This window comes from Rhineura floridana, chromosome 17 (assembly GCF_030035675.1).
Source record: "Rhineura floridana isolate rRhiFlo1 chromosome 17, rRhiFlo1.hap2, whole genome shotgun sequence".
Classification (NCBI taxonomy): domain Eukaryota; kingdom Metazoa; phylum Chordata; class Lepidosauria; order Squamata; family Rhineuridae; genus Rhineura; species Rhineura floridana.
In genome coordinates, this window is record NC_084496.1 from 17,823,683 (window position 1) to 17,845,420 (window position 21,738).

Consider the following 21,738-nt stretch of genomic DNA (forward strand, 5'->3'; position numbering starts at 1 on the left):
GATGGGGCAGGCTTGTTTGTTGTCTCGTTGCTGTCTTTGTGGAGTATGTTCTGTTTCAAAGGGGCCTTTTTGAGCAGAACTGTGGAGCAACTGTATGGTTTGGAAATGGGCAAGTCCAGTGGAGGCCTGTCCATTAGAGTGAATGGGGCACTGCACCACCAACCTCAGCCTGCCCCCACCTGCCTGTCTGCTTGCCTTCTTACAACCAGCTCAGGGGGTGGCCTGCCTGTCAGCTTCCTCCTCTTTAGTCTCAGTCTTGCAGAACTTAGGACTGTGGAGCTCAACAGGGAGGAGGATGGGGACAAGATACATAGAATGAGTTGGCTCTGCCTGTCATTGGCTCTGGCTCCACCTACTGCAGGGCCCTCTGCCTTCTGCTGTTCCAGTCACCACTGGGCAAGTCTGATGGCCCTGCCAGCCATAGAATTGTGCTTATTAATAGCTCTTATTCAGACATTCTCTATGCATGGAAGGGATGTGAGTAGAAAAGGCAGGGTCCCCCCAAAATGTCTGGGAGAGCACGAGGAGTAAACTCTCAGGCATCAGCTCTTCTTAAGAGTCCCAGGCAGGGGGGTGGAACAGGGCAAGTGGAAAATCTCCCCCTTTGATGGTCCAAACAGTCTGTCCCCTGCTGCAATGGTTCCTAGACAGGACGAGGGTCAGGACAAGTGGAAAGTGCCCATGGTGTGCTGCCTGGTTACCGGACACCGGGTCAGAGAGGGCCGCCCAGCTTTCTCATCGTTGGAGGAGTGGCAGCCCTGCTGCGGGGAGCCCATCCGGTGGCTCGGCCCTTCTCCCACCTCAGGTGCCACAGTGGAGCATGAGGGGGCGGCTGCGTGGTGTCGGTGCCCTCTGGGCAGCCTCTGGGTGCTGCTGAAGCTCTGCAGGGGCACCCTGGGACAGAGCAGGCGGATGGCGGCAGTGGTGTCCCAGCGGCATGGGGCGTAGAGGCAGTGCAGTGCCTGCCCCGTCTTGGGCCCCCCAAGGGTGGCCAGCAGTGCTCGCTCACTCTTTCTCCTCAGTCTGCCTCTCCCTCGCCCCAGCCATGGAGGAGTGGTGGCAATGCAGGCACTGGCTGATCAACTGCAAGGTCCTGCCGGCCAACCAACTGTGTTGTCTGGCCCTCGGTGGTGGTCTTCAAGCTGGCCCAAGCCCTGTGCAACGGGGTCCTCCTCTGCCAGCTCCTGCACAATCTCTCCCCTGGATCTATCGACCTCAAGGACATCAATTTCCGAACGTAGATGTCTCAGTTTCTCTGCCTGAAGAACATCCGGACATTCCTCCAAGTGTGTCATGACAAATTTGGCCTGCCAAACAGTGAGCTCTTTGATCCCTTTGACGTGTGGGATTTCAGGAAGGGAAGGCCCATGTCCCTGAGCCCGAGCTCCCGCATCTGCCCCCCGACATAAACCATCACCACCAGCAGAAGCCTGGGGAGCAGCAGCTGAGCGAGCCCAAGGACATGGAGAGGAAGACAACATTGAAGTAGCAAACAGCTTCACTGTAACAAATGCCTGTCACCCTTCTGCCTTTCAGGAGCTGCTGCCCCCACTAACACCACCTCCTCTTTCTTGGTGGTGCCAATATTGATAATGATAATGTTATTTATTTAATTTAATTTTTGCAAATTGTATTGTTTTTATTGTATTTTTATTGTATTTCTACACCTGTGTTTATTTTTCTTTGTAAGCCACCTTGAGGGCCTTTGGCCGAAAGGCGGGGTATAAATAAAATTTAATAATAACAATAATAACAATAAAACTTGGGCCCTTGATGGTTGAAACACAGTATCTCTCCCCTGCACCCCTTTGTTCATTTCAAGAATAATAATTCAACGATTGTTTCCGCTGCTGGTATATGACACTGGTTACTTGCTAGTGATGTTGGCAAGACCCCCTTGCCAGTGAACACACAGGATTGAGGGTTCTTGCTTTCTCCTTTCCTCCGTATCTACACAGAGTTGTTGTATGTCAAACTTCAGTTCACCTAAGCTCACAGGTTATCAACAGCAGTCATCCAGTGCAGGCGGAGGACAGAGGAGGTCCCACTCAAGCTTTCTTGAGTCTAGGGTGGTACCTATTTGGGAGTCAGACTTCAGACAGCAGCATAATCTTTATAACATGCTATTTATTCATATCTTGCACACTACAACTAATAAAATGAATTATAGGTGGCCTTAGCCAACATTGCAGAAACAGAAAAATAGGAATACATATCAGCATGAATAGAATATTTATTGCGGCCAAAGGCCAATAAAACCTTATCATACCATTAAAACCATATTTACAAGAAATAAAACCAGCCAGTCAAGGTTCATTATATAAACCATTAACTTAACAATGTTCTACGAATTGACATAGCCGTGGCACAGAATTTAGTGACAGCAAACGTAATCTGCGGTTGTCGATCTTGCAGAAGATATTTTGTATAATATAGAGTGTCTCAGCCAGGTATCAATTGAATGATAGGATTGATGCTGAGCAATCAAATATCATTATAAAAAGGACAATATAAAAGAACGTGGGATATTGTCTCAATTTCTCCAATTCCGCACGGGCACAGCCTCTCTGAGCACAGAATTCCCCGAAACCTGCCCTCACGAAGAACTGACGGGAGCACATCGAATCTTGCCATGGTAAAAGCTTTTCTATAGCTAATATTAAGGAGATCGCTAAGATATTGGGCAGGGATAAAACCCCTGGAGTAGGTGATGACGTCAGCTTTAATGGATGCCACAGATAGATGATTTTGCATTTCTATGTCCATTTTTCATTGTGACACGACTAACCATGCTTTAGAATATGCTAAGTTAAGAATATTGGATGGTGAAAAACCAAGAGATGTCAATTTCTTATTCACTGACTTAAGCCAGGACTATTGAAAAGCATCGTATAATACTAGGGGGGCCAAGCCAACGGGGCAAAATTGAAGCTTTAGCCACAGGTTTAACTTAAGTTTCCAAATCCGTGCTTCAATGGAAGGAAGACCAGCTTCCAATCTTACGATCGGATTTGGAACACATGATGGAATCCCAAACACAGCTCTCAAAAATTTTGTTTGTATGGATTCAAATGGAACTGTCTCCGGAAATATCATCGTCTGTGTGGCATATGTTAGTTGTGAAATTACCTTCGCCACAAACACTTGGATGGAGGAAGTGATATGTTGACCACCCTTTGTATAAAAAAAGGATAGCAACGCTTTGGAAGTCCTCTGAGCCACCAAGATAGTATTCTTTACGTGGAGGTGCCAGGAACCTGAGGCGCAAAAAGTCACCCCCAGATATCTGAAGGAAGAAACTTGTTCTATTTTCAGCCCGTTCAATTGCCAATTATGCCTCACTTTACTTTTGGAAAACACCAATACTTTTGTTTTATCCTGGTTAATAATTAAATGATCTTTGTTACAGTGTTCTGTTAAAGCACGCAGGAGACAGCGTAATCCACTACAAGTTAAAGACAGCAAAACTGCATCATCAGCATAGAGTAATATCGATATCATTCTGTTAGCCAACGATGGGGGTTGCGATGCAATCAACTCTAAAGATCCGACCAGAGAGTTAACATAAAGATTGAATAAGGATGGAGCTAGAACACATCCCTGTTTAACGCCCGCATAGGTGGAAATTGATTTGGTCAGATGACCTATATTACCACATCTGACCTGCAATCTAGTATTTTCATGCAATAAGCGTATCAACATTAGCAAGCCCCTGTCTATGTTGGTTAACTTAAGTTTTTCCCATAGTTTGTTTCTGGGTATAGAGTCAAAGGCGCTTTTAAAATCTATAAAGGCCGCGTATAGGGCTCTCCCCTTTTTTGCATATTTTTCCACCAAGTGTTGGATAACTAGAAGATGGTCAATTGTGGAGCGTTCCCCTCTAAACCCCGCTTGTTCGTCGGCCAGGATATTCTCTTGAGCCAGCCAAACCTGTAGTTTGTCCAAAAGGTGTAAGGCATAGAGTTTACTGATTATGCTCAGAAGGCTAATCGGCCTATAATTGGCAGGATCGGAATGTGATCCTCTTTTATAGATCGGTATCACAGTTGCAAGGCCCCAATCTTCTGGAATTTTAGCTGTACGATCTATTGCCGTAAATAATGCGGCTAAAACCGGGGCCCACCAGTCAGTATAACGCTTAAAAACTTCAGGCAGTATGTTATCAGGGCCAGGGGCCTTGCCCTCTTTCAAACGTACTATTAAAGAACATACTTCTTTTGAAGAAACGGGGCCAGTCAGGTACATCGCTCAAATCATTCCACGCATCAGGCTCACCTTCCCTCATTTTTATGTGGATAGAGTGAAAATAGGACTCCCAAATTTGCACTGAGATAAGATATTCCGGCCTTGACAGTTGGTTGGCCCAGCCTTTGTTAATGAGGCGCCAGAAGGTAGTCATGTCCTTATTTTTTGAGGCCTGGATTAAAGTTTCCCATAGGGTTACTTGAGCTAGTTTCTTCTTCCTTCTAATCAGCGATTTATAAGATCTCTTCAGGACCATATATTCCTGGGGTATTGCAGTAAGCTGTAATGTTCTATATCTTTTATATTCTTCCACCAGGAGAGTTCTCATAGCATAGCACTCTTGATCAAACCAAGGGTTTGAGTGCGGCTTGATAGTTAACTTAGATCTAAAATCGAAGTTCTTTTGTAAATCAGTAATCAATTCATAATAAAGTGCAATTACGTTTGTCCCTCCAGATTCTGTTATGATTGATTGGCGGCGGGCAACATTTTTTTCGGAACTTGAGGCCCAAGTGGCATTGGTGGCACGGAATGCTTTCTACCAGCTTCGGCTGGTAGCCCAGCTACGTCCCTATCTGAGCAGGGAGGACCTAACATCAGTCCTACATGCTCTGGTAACCTCGCGACTGGATTACTGCAATGCGCTCTACATAGGGCTGCCTTTGAAGACAGTTCGGAAGCTACAGCTTGTCCAAAACGCGGCGGCCAGATTAATAACGGGGACCAGGCGGTCGGAACACATAACACCTGTTCTGGCTTGCTTGCACTGGCTGCCAATATGCTTCCGGGCTAGATTCAAAGTGTTGGTTCTAACCTATAAAGCCCTATATGGCGCGGGACCACAATACTTGTCGGAACGCCTCTCCCGATATGAACCTGCCCGTATACTACGCTCTACATCGAAGGCCCTCCTCCGAGTTCCATCTCATAGGGAGGCTTGGAGGGCAGTGACAAGATCTAGGGCCTTCTCAGTGGTGGCCCCCAAATTGTGGAACAGTCTCCCCAAAGAGGTGCATATGGCGCCGACATTGTTGTCCTTTCGGGGCCAGGTTAAGACCTTCCTCTTTGCTATGGCGTTTTAATATGTAACTTGTTTTAGTTTTAAATTTTGTTGTAATTGTTTTCTGATTACTTGTTTTTATATATGTTTATGCTGTATTTATTATGAGATTTTGAGATGTTTTGTATTTTTATATTTTGTTGTACACCGCCCAGAGAGCTAATGCTAGTCGGGCAGTATAAAAATCTAATAAAATAAATAAAATAAAAAATATAAGGAATCTTTAACTTTTACCTCCAAATGAGATGACCATTTAGCCCGAACTGACTTGTTTGAAGGAGAGATAACTGGACCGGGGCACCATTACGCCTTAAGGCACATATTACCGCAGAGAAAATTTATAAGTACAGGAAGATGGTCACTCTCTGTCCGGTTCATGACCTGGCATCTAACCACTGAATTTAAAAAATCGGATGACACTATCACCAGGTCTATTGCTGAAGCTCCGGAACCAGCATAGAATGTGAACTCACCACTCCTGTCTCCCTCAATCGATCCATTCAGGATAGTCAGGTTGAAGCTATAAAGCAGGCTAAGAAGGCAATATCCGGCAAAATTACAACCGTGGTCCTTTGACTGTCTTACCGGCAGTCTAGCGCGCTCGTCTATCTGGGGTGGTATTCCATGGAAGTGCTCATATAAGGCTTCAACATTTCTTCCCAGTCTAGCATTAAAATCTCCTGCTAATATTAGTGTTGCATCTGGAAACTCTTGTGACAATTTGGCAATATATAGCTCAAGTTAATGGATATTACTTTTCACCCTAGCTTTTTGTCGTTGGGGGGGGCATGTAGGAATTTATAAGCACTATATGAGTTTGGTTTAGCACTACCAGTAATGCCATTGCAAGTTCGGGAAGATGTTTTAGACATTTCACTGAAGCATTCAACGCAGTCGTAATCAGCACCGATAGACCCCCTTTGGGTCTACCACCATAAATACTCGGAAAGGCCTCCAGCAAATATGAGGAGAAACCCTTCAATTCTACAGGGTCTGTTGTCCAAGTTTCCTGCATTAAAATAATATATCTATATACTCCAGAAATACCGGATCATTGATCTTGCTCCTCCATCCAGCAATGTTCCACAATATAAGTGAGAGATTAAATTTGCTGGGGAACTTATTTTGTCAAGATACTGTTGGCTGCGGATTAGCTTCAAATTGCCCCTTTGTCAGGCCCAGGATGGGACTCAGGAACCAGGCTTGTGGTTGAAAGCAATTCAGCTTTTATTAAGGTAATATCCAAACATAAACTGCGCCTTCTCATGAAGCAACACAGAGTTACAGATCCTGTGACGTGGAAGAAAGTTGACAGAGCAAGGAACTGCTTTCCCGCCTGTCTCTTAAGAAGGGGGCAAACAGGTGCGGAGTCTTTCGCTCCTCCTTACTGGACCCTCAGTTGCCACCCTCCCTCTCCTCCCCCTTTCTTGCCTCTTCAACTGTCTTTGAGTACGCGGCGACGGGGGAAGCATGGGGCCCTCCTCTTCTGAAGTCTCCGACTCCGGTATGGGGGAAAGGGAGGGGGCAGGCTTTGAACTTTCTTCAGGCTTCTCTGTCTTGGGCAGCCCTCCCTCTTCCCCTGTTTGTTCTGAGCTTCGGAGCAGAGGAGGCGTGGGAACCTCCAAGGGAGATTTTGCAACTGTAAAATCTTCAAGGTTCCCGTTGCTAGGTAACTCTATCTCTGGAATGTCCTCTGCTTCGTCTTCGCTCCACTTGGGCGAGGTGACCCCCTCCCTTCTCTCCAGTTCTTGTGAATCCCATTGATCTAAATCCCCGGGACCCCAACCCTGCGTCCCGACATCATCCTCTCTCCCAGGCTGTGCTCCCCCCCCTGACTGACCTGGGGCAATGGGGAAAACGTTGGTGAAAAAGTTTTACCAATTCTGGAGCATGCACATCAGTTTCAGCTTCCCAAGATCTATCTGCTGGTCCATAGCCCTTCCAGTGAATCAAATACTGCAATTTGTTGCGCCTTATTCTGGAGTCCAGGATTTCCTCAACTTCAAACTCAGTCTGCTCATTTATCAGGAGCGGAGCCCCTGGAGGCTCCTCTGGCCGTAACTCACTGGGAGGGGCTGCTTTCGTTAGCAGAGATCGGTGAAACACAGGGTGCATTTTAAACATGTCTGGTAACTTCAGTCGGTACGCCACGGGATTGATTTGGGCCTCTATTTCAAAAGGCCCCACCCTCTTGTCTTGTAATTTCCTACATTTGCCTGGCATCTGAAGGAAACGGGTGGACAGCCATACCTGGTCTCCTGGTTGGAGGGGGGGGGCTCTCTCCTGTGCAGATCAGCAACTCGATTGTACTCCGTCTTGGCTTCGTTTAGCTGCTGTTTCAATGTCTGTTGTGCAGCCTGTAATTCCTTCAGAAAGTCTCCTGCAGCGGGCACCAACACCCCTTCTGAACTGCTTGGGAAGGCTTTAGGATGAAATCCATAATTAGCGAAAAACGGGGTTTGCTTAGTGCTGGAGTGTAAGGAGTTGTTATAGGCAAACTCTGCAAAATGCAAATATGACACCCAGTCAGTCTGTTGGTAGGACACATAACAACGTAAATATCTTTCCAAAACAGCGTTCCGGCGTTCCGTCTGACCGTCTGTCTGGGGATGATGTGCTGAAGAGAGTTTTAGCTCCGTCTGCAGCTGTTTCCACATGGCTCTCCAAAACTTAGCTGTGAACTGAGTTCCTCGATCTGAGACTATACTGTTTGGCAATCCGTGCAACCGGTAGATTTCTTTGATGAATAACTTGGCTGTCTCTTTTGCCTCTAAGGCCCCTGAACAAGGGAGAAAATGCACCATTTTGGTGAGTAAATCTACCACTACTAGGATGACCGTCATTCGTTGTGACTTTGGTAGATCAGTTATAAAATCCATGGAAAGGTCCTTCCAGGGTTCGTTTGGGACAGGTAGCGGTTGTAACAGCCCTGTTGGTTTTCCTGTTTGTGTTTTTGCTCACATACAGACAGAACAGGATTTTACGTAGTCTTCAATATCCCGACGCATTTTAGGCCACCAAAAGTCCTTGGCCACATTCTGAATGGTTTTGTAAATACCAAAGTGCCCCGCGGTGACAGAGTCATGGCATTGACGTAGGACTCTGAGTCTTAATTCCCCTTCTGGCACATACCTGGCTGCTTTAAACCATAACAATCCATCTCGCCAGTGGAAGCTTACTTCAGGATCTTGATCCTGTCCCGCCTCCTGAATATATCGTTGCATGCCTGCATCTTCCTGCTGGGCTCTTTTGAGTTCTTCTTCCCATGAAGGCTGACATGATCCCAACATTAATTTCTCTGGTGGGATCACGTACTGAGGCTGATCCTCGGACTCGCTTCCTTTGAATTGTGGCTGTCTGGATAAGGCATCTGCTCTCTGGTTTTTGGCTTGGGCATGATAAGTAATCTTGAAGTTGAACCTAGTGAAGAACTGGGACCATCTTATCTGTCTCTGGTTCAACTTTCTGGCTGTTTGTAGGCTTTCTAGGTTCTTGTGGTCGGAGCGCACTTCGATCTGATGAGAGGCCCCCTCCAAATATTGTCTCCAGTTCTCAAAAGAATCTTTGATGGCTAGTAGCTCCTTCTCCCACACTGTATAGTTTTTCTCTGCCGGCTTTAACATTCTAGAGAAGTACGCGCAGGGGTGCAGCTCCTTCCCTTCTTGATCTAATTGGAGAAGGACCCCCCCGATGGCAAAATCCAAAGCATCTGCTTCCACGACGAAAGGGCGGGTTGGATCGGCGAAGCGCAGAATGGGCTCAGTAGTGAATCTTCTTTTCAGCTCCTCAAAGGCGTTGGTAGCGTTCTCTGTCCATTGAAATTTCTTCTTTCCCCTTAAACAGTCAGTCAGAGGAGCTGTTAATTTGGAAAACCCCGGGATAAACTTTCTGTAATAATTAGCAAACCCTAGAAAACGTTGTACATCCTTTTTGGTAACAGGTTGGCCCCAATCCAATATACAACTCACTTTCCCTGGGTCCATCTCCACTCCCCCTGCTGAGATTCGGTACCCAAGGAAGTCCAGAGACTTGAGGTCAAATCCACATTTCTCTAGCTTAGCATACAGATGATTTTCTCTCAGTCTCCTCAACACAGTTTTTACGTGCTGGTCATGGTCTTCTTGATTCTTTGAGAACACTAGGATATCATCCAAGTAACAAATTACGTACATGTGCAATAGGTCTCTAAACACGTCGTTCATGAACTTTTGAAACACGCCTGGACTCCCCGAAAGCCCTAACGGCATGACCAAATATTCAAACTGACCGTAAGAAGTCAGAAATCCTGTTTTACATTCATGTCCCTCTTTCATTCTAACCAGATTGTACGCTCCTCTTAAATCCAGCTTCGTGAAGATTTTTGCTGAGCGCAGGCGGTCTAGTAGCTCTGAGATCAAGGGCAGTGGGTAACTGTTAGGGATGGTGATCTGATTCAATGCACGGTAGTCGTTACAAGGTCTGAGCTCACCCCCTTCTTCTTCACAAACAACAGGGGCGCTCCAGCAGGGGACTGTGAGGGACGTATGAATCCTTGCTTCAGGTTCTTTTCCAGAAATTCCTTCAGGGCCTCCCTCTCAATCTCTGTGAGCGAGTAAATTCTCCCTGATGGGATGCTGGCTCCTGGCACGAGATCAATCGCACAGTCATAAGGGCAGTGGGGGGGTAGAGTCTCTGCCTCTTTTTCATCAAATACGTCTTTGAATTCCTCATACTTCGAAGGGAGGGTCACTTGTTCGCTCTCTTGTACTGCCCCCGCTAAGGTGTTCTTGATTCCTTCAGGTTGACAGTTCTCCTGACAATATTGAGAGGTGAACCACACCACCGCCTCTTTCCAACCTATTTTGGGTTCGTGCTTGGCTAGCCAGGGCATTCCCAGAATCACCTCAAAGTTCGAGAGATCTGACACGTACAGCAAAATGAGCTCCTCATGCCCAGGAATTTGAAGTTTCAATTCCTCTGTGGCGTGTGTCACCCCTCCTGACTTCAGGGGTCTCCCATCGATGGTCTCCACAGATAGGGGAACGTCCAGTTTCCACCTAGAAATTCCATAACGCTTGGCTAACATTGCATCCATAAAATTCGTGGAGGCCCCACTGTCAATTAATGCAGTAGAGTTAAACATTACTCCTTGGGAAGTTGTAATCCGAATAGGTAGAACCAACACTCCTTTGGAGGGGGGTTGGGTCATTGGAGGGCCTTTATACAATGCTGCCCCCAGTCCACCGGCCTGCACTTGGACTGGGTGTTCTAGTTTCCCGACGGCTCTGCCTTCCCCCCTTTCAGTCCACAATCTCTGGCCACATGGCCCGGTTTCGAACAAAAAATACATAGACGCTCTCGGCGGCATCTCTCTTTTTCTTCTTCTGACAGTCTTGGCCTAGCCCCCCCGTCCCTCGGGTGCATTACCTGCCATTCCTGAAGTGGAAAGGACCTTGCTGCGGGATGCCGAGGCTGAATATCTCGGGACCTCCTGTTTCTTTTCCAGGCGCCTCCCTTCCAGCCTGTGATCGATCTGTAAATATAGCCAGATTAGCCCTGGCAGATCAGTGGGGGGGTGTCCTGGCCAGCTCATCCAGGATTTCAGCATTCAGTCCACTTCGGTACATAAACATCAAGGCTGCTTCATTATAACCAGTTTCCTGGGACAAAACTTTAAAAGCATTAGTGTATTCGGAAACAGTTCCTTTCGCTTGTTTCAGTGCGCCTAGCTGCCGTGCTACTGTTTCAGCTCGTTGCGGGTCTTGAAACATCTCGGTCATTTCTTGTATAAATCCTCTGTATCTTCCTAGGAGGGTATCCTTTCTCACCAGGTACGGGGTCACCCATTTTGCAGCTTCTCCCTCCAGGAGGCTGATCACGAATGCCACTTTAGCCCCATCACTCGGAAATTCTGCATTCCTGACATCCAAGTATAACTCACATTGAGCCACAAAAGTTGCCAACTGATCACTTTGCCCCACATACTTTGGGGGTAATCCAATGGGAACCTTCACTGCCGCGGCTGGAGGGGCTGCCCGCATCCGATCGACCGTGGCTTGCAAGGCCTGATTATCCATTTTCAGCGCCTTGACTGCTGCCAGCAAGGTTTGAACATCCGTCTGCAGATCAGCCACATTAGTCCTCAAAAGTCTCACTTCTTCCGTCTCAGAAGTGGGATTTGTTCCCCCTGCCGCTCCCTTTGACATCTTGTCATGGTCAAGTGAAGAGAGCGTAGAGGGTGATTTAGGTGGCTCTGTCAAGCTGTCAGGCCCAGGATGGGACTCAGGAACCAGGCTTGTGGTTGAAAGCAATTCAGCTTTTATTAAGGTAATATCCAAACATAAACTGCGCCTTCTCATGAAGCAACACAGAGTTACAGATCCTGCGACGTGGAAGAAAGCTGACAGAGCAAGGAATTGCTTTCCCGCCTGTCTCTTAAGAAGGGGGCAAACGGGCGCGGAGTCTTTCGCTCCTCCTTACTGGACCCTCAGTTGCCACCCTCCCTCTCCTCCCCCTTTCTTGCCTCTTCAACTGTCTTTGAGTACGCGGCGACGGGGGAAGCATGGGGCCCTCCTCTTCTGAAGTCTCCGACTCCGGTATGGGGGAAAGGGAGGGGGCAGGCTTTGAACTTTCTTCAGGCTTCTCTGTCTTGGGCAGCCCTCCCTCTTCCCCCATTTGTTCTGAGCTTCGGAGCAGAGGAGGCGTGGGAACCTCCAAGGGAGATTTTGCAACTGTAAAATCTTCAAGGTTCCCGTTGCTAGGTAACTCTATCTCTGGAATGTCCTCTGCTTCGTCTTCGCTCCACTTGGGCGAGGTGACCCCTTCCCTTCTCTCCAGTTCTTGTGAATCCCATTGATCTAAATCCCCGGGACCCCAACCCTGCATCCCGACACCCTTTGAGGATAGATTTGGGGGCTCAGAGACATATAATGGGCTGGAATCAGGTGGAAGATGTATTATCGCCTCACAAGTAATTGCCGGTCTACTAACATTCGAGATTATCACTGAGGGGGGCTGAGGGCTCTCCTGAAATATCCGTTTAGGTGGTGATCCCTCTTTTTCATTCCCCAGAAATCTGACATCCGTCCAAGATGGAACAGTATTTGTATTTAAAATGATTTTCTGAGGCGGGACAGGCACTGAGATGTGCTTTGTACATATGGCATCCGGGAGGCGATTATGGCATGGCGAAGTTGAGGCTAATGAGGGGGAATTAATCTGAAGTTCCATTTCAACATTTAAATGCTCAGAATCGTTCGGGGCAGTATGAGGACTGAGACTAGTATGAGTAGGCGTTTTGGGTTGTGACATCCTAGACTGCAGGTGCTTTGATAGTCTCTGCAAATGATAGATGATACCTTGTTGTGCCAGTTTAGAAAGGGCACTGAATGCATTAAAGAGACTCTCCTCTTCTTCTATAAGGAAGCTTAATGGTTCTTCATTATTACAAACCTGACTGCTCTGCTCCTGAATTAGAGGAGATGGAATATTAGATGGAAGAAGACAAGTAGGAGCAGCCACCTCAGCGGTGGAATTACACTGAGCTGATACAGGAATATCACAACGGTTGTCAACTTCTTTAGTGTTGTTGCTAGATCTTTATTTGGGGCCTTTGACTTAAGATTGTTTGTTGAATAGGGTTTAGATGACTGCGACAAACACAGAGACGATGTTGTCTGAAACAAAGATTGAGGTTCAGCTGTGTTCATGAAAAATCTTTGTATCACGATCCCTCTCCTAAGTAATGAATGTCCTTTTAAGCGAAAAAAAATGGCTTTAACCCAATTTCAAAAAGTCAGCAAAATATTATCCTTCATGGTGTTACTATGTAAGTATTCCACATTATGCAAATCCGAAGCTTTTACCAGCCCTGGAGCAATCGACTGAAGAAGATTTATAATGTACCATTTCCAAGCAAATAGTGTGGTAAGACAAGTTTCTCTAGGACAATTTAGTAAAACTAATTTTTGTGGAATTAATTTCAACTTCCAGGAATTTTCCATTTTTCATTTCTGAGTCCCATTAGAAGCTTTAAATGTATATCCTGCTCTTGTAAAACTGTATGGGTAAGCTGAGGTGAATTGACGGTCAGTAATGGGTCAGCTAAGGGAGTACTCTACTGTTTGCTTTTAGTTTCCTTCGGGACAACTTCCTGGTTAGAAGAACTGTTAACCTATTTTTTCCTAGTATTCAGTGTAGTCTCTAATATTTTAAAGATCTTAGTGAAATTCATTTTCTCAATCCTTTTAGGCTTAAAGTTCTTTATATTTTTACTTTTTTTCACATTAATGATCTTTTTTGATCTACAAATGCCTTTCCTACCCTTTGGGCAACGGACAGAGTCTATAGGCTGATTAGATGGACTTGCTTTGGTCACGAAATGGACAGCTATTTTCTTAAATTCTTCCGCCAGGGTTGTCAATAATTTGTTGGAATCCGTTAAAAATTTTTTTATGCAGGCAATCTCCCTCAATATTACACACAATCGAGGATCGCATGAGTTTTGTTCCGGCGTTTGTTGAATAACACGATTGCTAATTTTAACGTGGGGGGTTTCATTAGCTTCAGATAGTAGATGGGGACGTGACTGGGATCTACACTGCCCCACCTCCGTCGCATTTCCAAAAAGTGGAGGATTTTCTGGCATTTTATCCTTCCTTTTAAATCTCTGTTGGTTACTTAGACTTTCCACAGACTCTAATTCAGAGGCCAGATTGTTCAAGTTGTTCAACGGAGGCTCCACCTCTCCCATATAAAGCAATCCCTTCATATCCAGCGACCAATCCAGAATTGTGTCATTAAGGTGCTCAGTGGTTGCACTATCAACTAGCTCTGTTAAACTCCTTTCCTTTTCATCACTTTTCTTCACCTTCTTCTTCTCCGAGATGGTAGAAAAGAAGTGAGTAATTTTTGGTTGTCTTACTCTATTCAAAGATAGTGGCAACTCCCCTTTCAGGGGAATTCCTTGCTCTCAGTACGTCTTTCTGGTACAGACCATTTTATTGTAACTTTGCCTTTAAGGATTGTCACTAAAAGTGAAAACACAGCTGCTGCGAAAAAACTCAGTAACTCATCAGCTTTCTCAATATCTTTTAGGGACACGGTTTCTTATGTTCTTATCTTCTTAGTTCAAAATATTTAGCATGGTTTAGCTTGGCACAGCAGCTCAAAAAAGCTACAGAGAAGTTTCCTACCTCTCTCTCCGAAAGCTCTTCCAAAGTTTATCAGTCTCTGGTAGTTATAAGTATCGTAAGAGGACAAAGGGAGTAGAGGTAAGCGAGATAAGCACGGGATGCCTTGTAAGCATTTATAGGCAAATTGGAGATGTTATAAGCTGTCAGGATAATTCATTTACTGGTAGTCCAGAAAAATAAGGGAGTGGGAAGAACACATCTCTCCCCTCAGGTGGCCATTTTTTTGTTCAATTCCTAACTAGTTGTTGGAACCCTGGCCATCACCCAAGGGTGCCAGATCCTATCAGCATGAAAGAAGTTGTTGGATATCCATTTACAATAAAACTATGTCTTTGAAGGCACATCTTAGTTAAAATAGGTTACAATAGATGAAGGACTGAGTTAAACTCTATGTCAAATTACAGAGCCAAAGTTACCAAGTACATGGAAATACATGTCATGAGGCTTCGTCTGTCTGGGGCTAGCAGCCAAGAGATCTCGCCGGGGTGGGGGGAAGACCGCAAAGCCCATGCAACTGCTGGAGCACGCAAGTTAGATGCCCATGGTTTCCCTGTGGAACGCTTAAGGAATGAAAGCTTTTCCAGCCCGTCTGGTTCTCCTCTGCATCTTCCTCCTCAGCCAAGGCTGGAGACCAACCGGATGGTGTGCAGCTGTGCTTCACTTCCTGCGCCGGCAGTGGGAGCCGCCCAGACACCTCACCAATGGGCATCCTGCACATCTTCCAGCTTTGGAGAGACCCAGTGCCTACAGGAGGAAGGGGACCACCACTGCCCAGGGAAGAAGGACAGCCATCTGCTGTTGCTGCTAGGTTGCCTGCCTGCCTGTCAGCTGGCTGGCTGGCTGGCTGGCTTGTTGCTGCTGCTCAGCTACCACCACCACCCTCTCCCCATTGGACTTCTGCTTTGCAGGCTGATACACCCTGCAGGACCAGGCCCTCACATACTCAGCCAGCTGTTGCTGATATCATCCACCTGTCCCTTCCCTGGAGGGGATCATTAATATAATGTGTTATGTTTCACAATAAACACATCTTGATTCTTTAACAATAAGAATAGTATACTTTAATCACCATTCTATAGGGCACAGTCTTTACATCTGCTTATGCTGTGCTTCACCCATCTCAACTGCACTCCAACTGCCCTTAACTGACAATTCCAAGACCTTAAAGAGATATTACAGCACATCTCTGTTCTGTAACAACAAAAACAATAAAACAAATAAACCAATACAGCAACAATAAACCAAAAACATATTACAGCACAATTAAGCTGGCTGGCTGAGGTGGCTTGGGAGACCCAGTGCCTGCAGGAAGAAGGGGCCCACCATTGCCCAGGGAAGGAGAGCCGCCCGCCTGCCCGCCTGCCTGCCTGCCTGCCTGCCTGCTGCTGCTGCTGCTGCTGCTGCTGCTGCTGCTCAGCTACCACCACCACCACTCTCTCCCTGTTGGACTTCTGCTTTGCAGGCTCACATCCTGCAGGCCAGGTATCCAGGTATCCAGGACTTCTGCTCTGCAGACTGCCTGGCTTTTTGTGGGACTTGTGGGTCTTGAGTCATGTACCTGGGAGAGAGGACTCAGAGCCAACTAGGGGGACTTGAAGGCCCCCCAATTAGTGTAGTGATGGGTAGAGGGAGATAATGGCGTTGTCCTGCTTGCATTGGCTACCTGTATGTTTCCGAGTTCGATTCAAGGTGCTGGTTTTAACCTATCAAGCTTTACATGGCTTGCGACCACAATACCTGATGGAACGCCTCTCCCATCCGTACACTACTCTCAGCATCAAAGGTCCTCCTCCGGGTGCCTACTCCCTTGTAGGATGGCAACAAGGGAGGTCTTCTCAGTTGTGGCCCCCAAATTATGGAATGATCTCCCAAATTATGGAATGATCTCCCTGATGAGGTGTGCCTGGTGCCAACACTGTTATCTTTTCAGTGCCAGGTCAAGACTTTCCTCTTCTCCCAGCATTTTTAACAGCATTTGAATAGCATGTGTTTTAACTTGCCCATTGGTTTTTATGGGTTTTAATTTGGTATGGTTTAAATTTGTATTCTTGTTTTTAATGTTTTCAATTGTTGTAAACCACCCAGAGAGCTTCAGCTATGAGGCAATATATAAATGCAATCAATCAATCAATCAATCAATCAATAAAGTCATGATACATCATCCATCAGATACCATGGATGGAAGAGATGGATGGTTCCTCCTGCTTTCTTTGACCCCCCCCCAAGCAGGACTGAGAAATAATGAGTGCTATAAAACCTGGCCTTTTATACACTTTTGTATCAAAGAGGAGGCATGTTCCCATGGATTTATCAATTGCTGCCTTCTCCTTGCTGTCTCCTCATGCCTTCTCCTAGAGTCAGCAAATATGATTAGTGCCAACAAGTAGTTTACCAAACTGTCTGCAGACTCCCTGGAAAGTCTGCTTGCTCTGTATACAGGTATCAACCACACCATATAAGGTGCTTCCTCTTAAACAGCTGGAGTGTTGGCTGACTGCCTAGACAGCTTATCTTATGCTGTATTGTCAACATTCTCATTCAAAACACTACTTTGTTCAGAAGGGAGGGCTGGAAAAAACCCATTTTCGAAAGAGAACATTTTTCCTCTGTGCCACTTAGGTGATACTAAGAAATAAGTTAAGCCATTATAAGCAAACAACAGCAAATATAAGTGATTTCAGCACATTTTATTCATATTTCAAGCCAATATCTGGGCTGGCCCATTACACCAGGATCCAAAAAGTGGCTTAGGTAAATGCTACTCCTGCTACACACAAGTTAAGGTATGGTGGATCAGGGTAGGGTAATAAAGATAACCTTATCTGTCATGCATTACAGTACAGTGATAAGGAAAGTCAGCATATACACTGTGCAAGCATCTGTCCCAGTGCATAGATGACTACGGGCATGGCCAGTGCCACTCAGCATGTCAAGGGTGGGGTCAATAGTCCAATCCTGCTGCCCCCTTCCCCACATGTAAAAACATGTAGTTTTTACAAGTAGAGAATGACTGACTAGAGCTTGCATGGGTATGACAAACCAACTAGCTGCAAAGATGAGGGCATTTTGTAAGTCTCACTGAGATGCTACTGAAAGTTTGTCAAAACATAAGAACAGTACCACTGGAGTGATGGCTGGTACCCTTTGAGACTGGTGGGGTGGAAGGCAGGCTGCCCAAACCATAGGTGCCGCCCAAGCCAATGACAGTCAGAGCTAAATAATTCTAGTTTTGTCCCCCTCCTCCTCCTTGCAGAGTTCTAACAAAGGGCAACACTGAGACTAAGTGCTGCATTCAACTAAGTCATACTCAAGAGTAGCCCCACTAAATTAATGACCCTAAGGTAGTCATGTCTATTAACTTCAATGGGTTTACTCTGAGTGGGATGACCATTCGATACCACCCCAAGGGAGAGGAAGTTGACAGGTAGTGCTGCTACCTCCTGGACTGGTTGCAAGTAAGAAGGCAGGCAGGTGGGGGCTGGGTGAAGGCAGACAGAGGCTGCTGGGACAGTATGCAGTTTCCCCTAATGGGCCAGCCTCCACGGCCAATGGCCTATCTAGTCCAGCATTATGCTGTCACAGTGGCCAACCAAATGCTCCAATAGAAGCCCACAAACAGGACCTGAGTGCAGCTGCACGTACCCCCCTTGCAATTTCTAACTGGTATTTCGAGGCATACCGACAGTGGAGGGATAACATAGCCATCATGAATAGTAGCCATTGATAGCCTTATCCTCCATTAATTTGTGTAATCCTCTTTTAAATCCATCCAAGATGGCAGCCATCCCTTCATCTTGTGAAGTGAATTCCATAGTTTAACAATGCACTGTGTGAAGATGTGCTAAAGCAACATTCAAAGTGATTCCAGAGGTTCCTCCACTGCAGATGCACGTAAGGAATTTCAAAAGGGGCCCAAAGTATAGTGAGGAAGTTTCTCAGGGAGGGTTCTGCACATCATTAGCATTGTCACTGAAATTCACCTGAGATGGAATTTTAAAAGGAATCTAGAGGTCCCTCATCAGGCAAAACATCTGTGGAAAGCTGAAATCATGTTGACAGCAAGATTTCTCAGCAGATTTCTCGGTACAGAATTGTTGTTGAAGGTTACAAGTGCCTGAAAAATAAAAAGAAGAGTAATTAATGCTTAAAATTATTCTCTGCCTTAGATTGTAATTTGAGCCAGTGTAATTCTCTCCCTGGCATCCTTAATACTGCAACAGCAGCATCCCAGGCACCAGGGATCCTGGGAACTGTACACCAAGGCCTTCTATGGACACCAGCTGTCCTGAAAAGTACATGTCTCAAAGCTCCTTAAGTTTGCAATGCTGTTCAATGCCTCATTCAAATCTGGGCACTCGAAATAATATACTTGGAAGTGTAAAGAAGTTCATATTTCTGAACTGGGCTGAGAAAGTTGAGCTCAAGAGAGAGTTCACTCATCACCAATTCCATGCATCCCAATACTAAATTCTACTATGTATTCTCTCCTTCAAAAATCAAAGCATTGCTGCCTATCCAGGCTATGGTTCTTGATGATGGGCCTCTAAGGGATTGATTATTAATACTTTTTTGCCTCTTGAATGGAACAGTTGTCAGTAGAAAGTGCTGTCTGCTAGGTAACTGGTTTGGTGGCCTGGACTATCTGGAAGGCAGAGGAAAATAGAAAGAGGAAGGAACCTGAGCAATAGGAAGGAAATGTTAGGGCTTGGCATGGGCAACCATCTAGGATGAGCCAGAAACCAGGAGCCATTGGATCAGCGAGAACTGAAGTGTGTCAGGGCAACCCCGGGAGGCAGACCCCAAAACTAACCAAGAATACATGAATGCACTAGAAAACAAGAGGACTGTTTCTCAAGCAAGACTTGACTAGAACGGGAAGCCCTCTTATGCTTCTCCCTATCCAGGAGGATCCAGTGGCCAGCATAAGTGGGTGGAGTCACTCTAGGGCCTGAAGGTACCACCTGCAGTTCAGTGGTTCACCACACAGATCCAGACACTCCTGACAGTAAGTGAGTAACAGGCTTTGATTTTGTCATTCCACTGCTTGGGTTTTCATTGAGTCCTGTAACACCTGAACTTTCAGCTATGTTGGTGCTTAAGAAGTCTGCTTGGATGCTGTGCTTGCTGACTCCCACCTAATCCTAGATGTAAGGATTCCTGTTCAGGAAAGGGCTGAATGGAATAAAGGGAGCATACTGTGGTATCTAAAAGTCTACAAAATATTTGGAGCTGGCCTTTCTACCACTTGGGAATCATGGGACTGAATGTTCTCCCATGTTAAAAAAAACAGAGCTGTGAAAAATTAGGGCATCAGAAGACTCAATCCTGGCAAGTCTTCCAAGAGCAGGAAGTTTTGCATCCACACAAGCAATCCCCCAACTGCAATCTGTAGTTATATAAGCCAGGAAAGGCAGTATCACATGATGTTTCTGAATGTGTGGTTCAGGCAGGGAGACCAACAGGAGGTGGAGCCAATGACAGGCACAGCCAACTCATTCTAGTTTTGTCCCCATCCTCCCTGCTGAGTTCTACTGTAAAAGGGGCAACACTGAGACTGAGGAGGAGGAAGCTGGCAGGTAGGACCACCACCATCTGGACTGGGTGCAAATAAGAAGGCAGGCAGGTGGAGGCTAGCTGAGGGCAGACTGAGGTTGGTGGGACAGTGCCCCATTTGCTGTAATGGAGAAACCTTTACTGCAGAAAAGTGTGTATTGTTGGCTTGTGGTGTCTCTGAGCGGGGAGCTAACCAAGCAGCTGGTGCCACCGTGGGAGGCAAATCCTTCTTCACTGGTCTTCTTGATTGAGCAAGGATGACTAATAAACTTACCTGCCAATCCTGGGATGATTCATAGTGCCTCCCACCTTGAAAGAAAGCAGCATCCTGGCAGGAGTAATATGACCCAGACACTATGCGGTGGATGAGTTTGTACTGGTTTAAAACTGGCCCCAAGACACCAACAAAATGTTTGCAAGCATGTTGTTTTGGCTCCAGGTGCTCCAGATGGTGAGGTGCTCTTCCTGGAAACGGCTGATGGAACAGCTGACTGCAAGCCAAAAAGCTGTACATCAAGCACTCTAGACATCTCCCGTTGCAACAATATTCCCCATTTTCTATCACTTAAGTGAATGCATGCCAGGTATCAGAAGTCTTCTTTTTAAAAAGTACACACACACACACACAGAGAGAGAGAGAGAGAGAGAGACCAAAGGGAGAGTAAAGCAAGGTGGGGGTGGGGCAAGGGGGAGAGGGAAAGGTAGAGCATAAAGCCTTTTGTTGATTTTTCATCTGTGTAATTAAGGGATAGACTAATATGGTGTTGATGATAGATTTAAAAATAGAGCACCAGTTAATTGAAGGCAGCCATCTGGGCTCTTCGGCTACCACTCCTGGGACCTGGCTGGTTGCTCTGGTGCTTTTTTTCTCTGTCCTGTGGTGCCAACAGCTCATCTTTGCTGGAGAAAGTTCATCAGTCCACTTTGCCTGGACTGGAGATACAAGAGAATGAGGCAGCTTAGGGAGGAGGTGAAAGGGGGGGAGGGAGGAGGTGAAACGGGGGGAGGGAGGAGGTGAAAGGGGGGGAGGGAGGAGGTGAAACGGGGGAGGGAGGAGGTGAAAGGGGGGAGGGAGGAGGTGAAAGGGGGGGAGGGAGGAGGTGAAAGGGGGGGAGGGAGGAGGTGAAAGGGGGGGAGGGAGGGAGTAGGGATGGACAGATCTCCCAGTTTCAATTCCATGTTTCCCATTTTCCCAATCTTAAATTCAGTTCTCAACATTGCTGCAGCAATTTGCTACTTAAAAAAAAAAATCCTTATGAAAATTCTTCAACATTTTGGTGAGAATTGCTTCTAATAGACACATTTTTGTATGTAGTTTTGACTAATGTACACATTTTTGCAAGCAATTTCTCATTATAATGCATTTTTGTATGCTATTTTCACTAATATATTTATTTTTATGTATGCTTTCTCCCTGAGATGTGCATTTCTATAAACATTGTTTGGTAAACTGCATTGCAAAATTCAGATAAGTGTGAATTTTGAAGGATGAATCTCTTTTGGTTCTCATATTGTTTTGGAAAGTGCAAATTTGATAAATCCTGCTTTAAATATGAACTGAATCAAATTTCTCCCCATCTCTAGTAGGGCGAAATGGACAGAAGGATGTTCCTTTGCATCTAGGGTTACCATGCTGGTGTGACTTAAAAATAAGGTCCCAGGGGCTCTCAGGTCCCAAAAGAAAGTGCTTCTTCACACAGTGCATTG

The 21,738-nt window shown here is 46.1% G+C and overlaps 1 long non-coding RNA gene across 1 annotated transcript in view; it reads left to right on the forward strand.

Moving 5' to 3' along the window:
* Positions 1-15,442, forward strand: part of LOC133371839 (uncharacterized) — a 66,659-nt gene extending 51,217 nt beyond the window's left edge. Inside the window, exon 4 of the long non-coding RNA XR_009759397.1 lies at positions 15,097-15,442. This is a non-coding gene — a long non-coding RNA (uncharacterized LOC133371839). The remainder of the gene's footprint in view (positions 1-15,096) is intronic.
* Positions 15,443-21,738: the final 6,296 nt, after the last annotated feature.